The sequence below is a fragment of the Chiloscyllium plagiosum genome, unplaced genomic scaffold (genome assembly GCF_037043375.1).
Source record: "Chiloscyllium plagiosum isolate Xiang-an unplaced genomic scaffold, Cpla_swu_hap1 HiC_scaffold_15, whole genome shotgun sequence".
NCBI lineage: Eukaryota > Metazoa > Chordata > Chondrichthyes > Orectolobiformes > Hemiscylliidae > Chiloscyllium > Chiloscyllium plagiosum.
Genome location: NW_028270153.1, coordinates 52,986,943 through 52,994,109, shown reverse-complemented (window position 1 = coordinate 52,994,109; position 7,167 = coordinate 52,986,943).

Genomic DNA, 7,167 nt, shown 5'->3' with positions numbered 1-7,167 from the left:
GCTGAGTAGGCTGCTTTTTGGAGACTCGATGAGCTGAATGGCCTGCTGCCACATTGTAAGGATTCTATTAAGACATTAAGTAATTTTTGAACATTATATGAAGCAATTGAAGCTCAACAAACAAATTAAATCAGACAGACCACCTGGCATCAATCCAGGCACCACAAAAATGCAGTGACAGAAACAGCCCTGTGGAACCTGCAAAGTCCTCCTTACTAACATCTGGAGGCTAGTGCCAAAACTGGGAAACTAAAAGCTTCTGTTTTATTAAAATGGACTGTTTTATGTTAAAATCAGACCCTGACATATTTGATTAGCATCATTTGGAGATCTTTCAGACTTTGTTTTGTTTTTGCTTTTTGTTTTTTTTGTGTGGAATGGGGTCAGTGTATGTGAAAACATTGTCATAACTGGTCTTAAAATCGAATTCAAAATTGGAAGTCAGATTTCTGAGGCTTTTCATCACAGTGGTTTGAAAGGGAGATAGAATGGATTAAATGTTATTTTGTATCTAATCTTATTTGGAAAAGTTAAGCCCATTGCCATTGTCAGAGTAGGACTTCACAAATGAATGCAGTGTCTTCCAAAATCGAAATGAAGGAATTGCAAAGTCTAATTGGAAATCCTGAATTAGCTGGGTACGTAAAAAGGCCAGGTATCTATTTTGAAGTATTAGGATTGAAAACAACAATGAAAAATTAATTGATGGAAGATATTTATGAGGCAAATGAAGAGTAACAGGTATGAATTTGTTGTCTAAATATGGGAAGCTAGTTATCAGTGCAGTGTACATTTTATGCATTGTAGTTAACTGAAAACAGCTTTTACTGAAAGTGTGGACTTGGAGATAAATCGTTTTTGAAGAGTTAAAGGAAATAATATTGTACAAGGTAAAACCTGCCCAAAGGAACACAAGGAAGTGTGTTGATTGAGGAGAGTCACCTAAATTTTATCTTTTTATATCCAAAATTGTGGATCCCACACCCCTTACCATGACCATAAACCTTACATTAGAAGTATCCTTGAAATATGGACTTAAAATGATTCAGGAAAGCAACTCATATCCACCTTTTCAAGGGCAATTATGATTGGGTAATAAATAGTGATCCTTTCACAAAGCTCATGACCTATGAACAAATTTTAAAAAACGCCTCTGTCTGGTCATAATTTTTGACTACCATTGTCAAAAGCAGACCTCAATTCTATCTCAGAATAGAACTCTTAAAGACATGTTAAATATCATTCATCCTGTTGCTTAGCAACCTCAGATGATTCAAAATATAGTGGATATTTTATTTCAGCTGAGGATTGGTAAGACTTCTAACATTTCAAAATCAACATTTTCAGCAAACAGGTTCTTTCTTAAAATGGAAATATACATATTCATATGATTTTTTTCAGTACAATAGTTTTTGGATTATTGTGTGTTATGGAAATTTACCAATGCTTGTCAGCTTTAGGTGACTGTCAAATGCTGGGCTCCCTCATTAAAAAGGTAGAGTTTTGAATTGCTTCATTAGCAACCAATTTGTGTCTTCCAATGTGTTCTGCCCAGTGACAGATTTCTGGCTCTTTATTTGTTAAAATTTCACCTCCAACTGTTTTTCGTGGAAGGTTTATTAATTTGCCAATGGTGGCTTGTTATTGCCTTCAGCTTTCAGGGGCACCATGGTGAAGCAGGCCCTATATCTACCTCAACCAGATTGAGAATCAAACCCAGTCTGTTACTGTTAAACAGAATCAACGCTAACCATCGACCCAACTGAGTTAACCAGACGCTAATTAATTTTCACAATCTACAAAAAGTGATGATGAAATCGTTCACATAATTTAATCTGCAGTTACATTGATCCCACAGGAAGCACAAACACTGACAGCACCTGAGAGCAGTATATCTCACTTACCTCTCAGGGAGATGTGGTGGGGGCAATTTCCTGGCTCAATAGTTTTTGACTTAGGCACTGGAAACAACGATGGCAGAGACAGCCCTGTCATCACTGCAAAGTCTTCCTTACTAATATCTGGGGATAGTGCCAACATTTGGAGAACTGTCGCACAGACTTGTTAAGCAATAACCTGACATAATCATACACATGGAATCACACCTCACAGACAATGTCCCAGACATCACTATTCCTTGATAAATGTCCTGTCCCAGTGACAGGACAGACCCGGCAGAGGTGGATGCACAGTGGTATACAGTTGGGAGGAAGTTGCTCTGAGAGTCCTCAGCGTTGAATCCAGACCATTGAAGGTCTCATAGCTTCAGGTTAAACATGGGCAAGTACAGCTCCTGCTGAATATTCCTCTCTTGATTGATGAATCAGTTGAGCAACACTCGAAGGAAGCACTGAAGATGGAAAGGTGTAAATTGTACTCTGGGTGGGGGATTATAATGTCTACAAAAAGAATGGCTAAATAGCAGCACTGCTAATTGAGCTGGTTGGGTCCTAATAGACGTAGTCTGGGTCTGTGGCAGGTGGTGAGGAAAACTTTACTTACCATCCTTACCAATCTGCTGACTGCACAGAAAGACTAACCACTACAGAGACCTTGTGGAATGGAAGTCCTGCATTCACATTCAGAAGAACCTCCATCATGTTGTGTGGCACTACCATTGTGTTAAATGGGACAGACTTCCAATTGATCTAGCAACTCAAAACTGGGTATCCATGAGGTGCTGTGAGCCATGAACAGCAGCAGAATTGTACTCCAGCACAATCTGTAACCTCATGGCCTGGCATATCCCCCACTCAAGCATTACCATCAAGCCGGAGGATCAACCCTTCTTCAATGAAGATTGCAAAAGGTCATGCCAGGAGTAGTAGAGGGATGCCTGAAAATGATACATCAGCCTGGTAGAGCTGTCAAAAAGGATTACTTGCATGTCAAACAGCATAAACAGCAAGTTACAGACAGAGCTAAGTGTTCCAACAACCAATGATCGAAGCTGTGTAGACCTGCTTCATCCAGTCGTCAATGTTGGCAGACAATTAAATAACTCACTGGAGGAGCAAAATCCCCAATGACATGAATATCCTCATCCGCAATGATGGAAGAGCCCAGCACTTCAGTGCAAAAGGTAAGTCTTCAGTCAGAAGTGCCAAGTGGATGAACAATCTCTGCTTTCTTCAGTGTTTCCCGGCATCACAGATACCTTGATGTGGAGGTGCCGGTGTTGGACTGGATGGACAAACTCAGAAGTCACATGATATCAGGTTATAGTCCAACGGGTTTATTCGAAATCACAAGCTTTCGGAATTTCAAGTGACGAAAGGGCTATGCTCAGAAAACTTGTGATTTCAAATTAACCTTCTGACTTTACAGATACCAGTCTGCAGCCAATTTGATTCACTAAAAGTGACATCAAAACGCAATTTGAGATAGTGGATAATGCAAGTGCTACAGTGTCCCCTACAACATTCCAGCTATAGTACTGAAGACGTCTGCTCCAGAACTTGTTGCTCTCCTAGCCAAGCTGTTCTAGTACAGTTACAAAACTGGTATCTACTCGACAATGTGGAAAACTGCCCAGATACGTCCTGCATACAAAATGCAGGAAAAAACCAACCCTGTCAATTGCTACCAAGTCTACTCTCGACTATTACTAAAATGTTGGAAGGAGTCATTAATAGTGTTAACGAACAGCTCCTGCTTGGCAATAATCTGCTCAGTGATGCCTAGTTTGGGTTCCACCAGGGACATTCAGCTAGTGCTAATTTTGAATAAATGCATATTTCTTTATCAATGCATCATTGTTCACATATATGTGAACAAAAGGAAACTGAAATATCATTTAAGAAATATAATGGTAGGGAGGTTTTACTGGAGCTGTACAGGACCCTGGTGGGACTACACCTGGATGACTGTAGAGTTTTGATGGTTTCATTTGGAAAATAAAACATTGCTTTTGAAGGAGTTCAGAGAAGGTTCACTCAACTCATTCCCCAGAGGAAAGGTTTATATTATGAAGGAAGATTGAACAAGTTAGGTCTATATCTTTTGTAGTCTAAAAGAATGAGGAGTGATGTTACTGAAACAAGAATTTAAGGAGACGAGTTATGATGAAGTCACCTCTTCTTGTGAGAGAACTGAAACTGAAGTATATAGTTTAAGAATCAGAGCAGAGACAAGGGGATTTCTTTTTCTCTTACAGGGTTGATAGAATGTGGAATTCTTGCACTAAGTAATGAGATTGAATATTTAATTTATTCAAGATTGAGTTGGATAGAATTTTGATAAAAATCACACAACACCAGGTTATAGTCCAACAGGTTTAATTGGAAGCACACTAGCTTTCAGAGTGACGCTCCTTCATCAGGTGATCACATCAATTCTCCTGCTCCTTTGATGCTGCCTGACCTGCTGCGCTTTTCCAGCAACACATTTTTAAGCTCTGATCTCCAGCATCTGCAGTCCTCACTTTCTCCCAGATGGCACGACAGCCTACTTTAGATTGGCCTTGTATGGGAATAATTTTGGATAAAAGTCTTTCAGCTCAAACAGCTTTCAGGTTTGAATTGTGCAAATGTCACCCTGATCAAACAGCAGCAAGTCATGATCGAACAAATGAAGAATCTTTCATTTAGCAATGGCACTTTTAATTAAAAAAAAGTAGGAAGCCACTCATGCCCTGAGGATTATTTCTGACCTTTGTTAACCTGACCCATCCTGAAGGCGACAAGCTAAATTTGACAACGACAGCTCTTACTCAGTAATAGCACTGAGCCTGTAATCCCTCCAATGGTTGACATCAATTATATTTTGCTACTTTAAGGATTAAATATAGCTTTACTTTGTCAACAGTTAGCTTTTCTCAAAATAATCCATTTATGCCAATTGTTAAAAGGCTTTCAAGAATAGTTAAAAATCACATGACACCAAATTATAGCCCAACAGGTTTATTTGGAAGTACTTCCTAATAACCCCTTTGGAGTATAACCTGGCGTCATGGATTTTTAACTTTGTCCACCCCAGTCCAACATTGGCATCTCCACATCATATCAAGACATAGTTACTTCTATTATTATGTAGTAAATACATCATTCACATTTCTTCTTGATTATATAAAACTGAATATTTTCTCACTTACAAAGCAATTCCTTGTATGTTAAATGTTTATGAGGTGGCATACCTCATTATTAATACAAATATACTATACAAACATCAAAAAGGAACAAAACCCCTGGACCATTCAGAATTGATCTACACAGAGCAAATAAAAACCACACACACTGACCAATTGACTCTACAAATTTCTACTTCCTTTCTCTGGAACTCGTGCTTAAATTGAGAGAGTTGCTCTCAATTGATCGATTAGTAAAGTACAGCAAACAACAACTCTGCTTATTGAATTTGGGAGAAAGTGAGGACTGCAGATGCTGGAGATCAGATTCGAAGAGCGTAGTGCTGGAAAAGCACAGCCAGTCAGGCAGCATTCGAGGAGCAGGACAGTCAAAGTTTCGGGCATAATCCCTTCATCAGGAATCAGGTATAAGCCCTTCCTAATGAAGGACTTAGGCAAGAAATGTTGACTGTCCTGCTCCTTGAATGCTGCCTGACCAGCTGTGCTTTTCCAGCACCACACTCTTTGATGCTCATTGAATCTGACAACCTTTGCAGTCAAACTCCCCGACACAAATACTTTCATTTCTGGGTATGTTTATTCTCAACACAGGAGGTGACAAGTTGGAATAATACAATGAGGAGAAAGTGAGGTCTGCAAATGCTGGAGATCAGAGCTGAAAATGTGTTGCTGGAGAAGCGCAGCAGGTCAGGCAGCATCCAGGGAACAGGAGAATCGACGTTTCGGGCATAAGCCCGATTCCTGAAGAAGGGCTTATGCCCGAAACGTCAATTCTCCTGTTCCCTGGATGCTGCCTGACTTGCTGCGCTTCTCCAGCAACACATTTTCAGCTGGAATAATGCAATGCAAAGGAAGATGATTGTGGTAATTAAAGGTTGTTCATCTCAGCATCAGGGCATTAAGTGCCACCCTTTCAGATCTCTTTATCTCTCTTCTAATGCTAGAACAATGATCCCTAGGTCTGGACTCACCAGTTGAGGAAGCATCATTTCCATGTCCAACTTGTCAAGACTGTTCAGGGACTTCTATATTTCAATCAAATCATCCTTACTGTTCTAATCCCCACTGAAAACAAACCAAATCTATCTAATTTTGTCTTACCATAAGACAAGCCATTCATTCCAGTGTTACAACACAGACCAAATCAGACTTGCTAACACTGCACTTACAACAGAGTAAAATTAAATCATTCAATGACCCTCAAAATTGCCCAATTGTTCTTAACCAGACTTCACTAAAAGCAGATATCAGATACCAAGTTTATTACTCAAATAGAACTTAGCAATGTATTATTATTATTGTATTTTTAGCAGAACAAACAAGGTAATCTAATTAAGGTCTATGATTTAATCCCGATCTTGTTTGATCATAACTCTCACTCATGCACATACACAACAGGCAGACACAGTTATGGCATTAATTAAAGGAAAATAGAAGTTCTAACTGGACAGCCCAAAAACCATTTCAATGATGAGTACCAGGTTTTCTTTATGGAATCCTTGACCAATATATTGTATTCCAAAAAGAAAGAATTGTAAAAAGTCAATAAACTAAACAAAGAATAACGGATGCTGGAAATCTGAAACAAAAAAAACAGAAATTGCTGGAGAAACTCAGCAGGTTTGGCAGCATCTGTAGCGAGAAGGCAGAGTTAATATTAAGGATGAACTACCAGCCTTTAAGTGCAACATATGCTGGTACTGAAATGTCTGCAGTATTCTCAGAATAATAATTAACATACAGTTATCATTCCAGGCTTGTTTCCATAATGTTTGCTGTTCTTTCCCAAACAAGCTGCTGTTCAAAGTTTGAGTCTCAACTTTAGCTTATGGTTCCAAAGCAAACATCAGAAAATAATGAAAACACATCAATGGTCTCAACAGCAGTTAAATAAGCTCTATGTAACTGAAACATAGTATTTTGTGTTTAGACTCAAATCCTGTTATAATAAAGTATGACATTAGCCATCTAAATTACTCTCTCTACCTGTACATTGACCTTTTGATGTTCATGTACTGGAACATCAAGATCGCTCTGCACCTTGGAATTCTACAATCATTTTCTATTTAGGTAATGGTCTG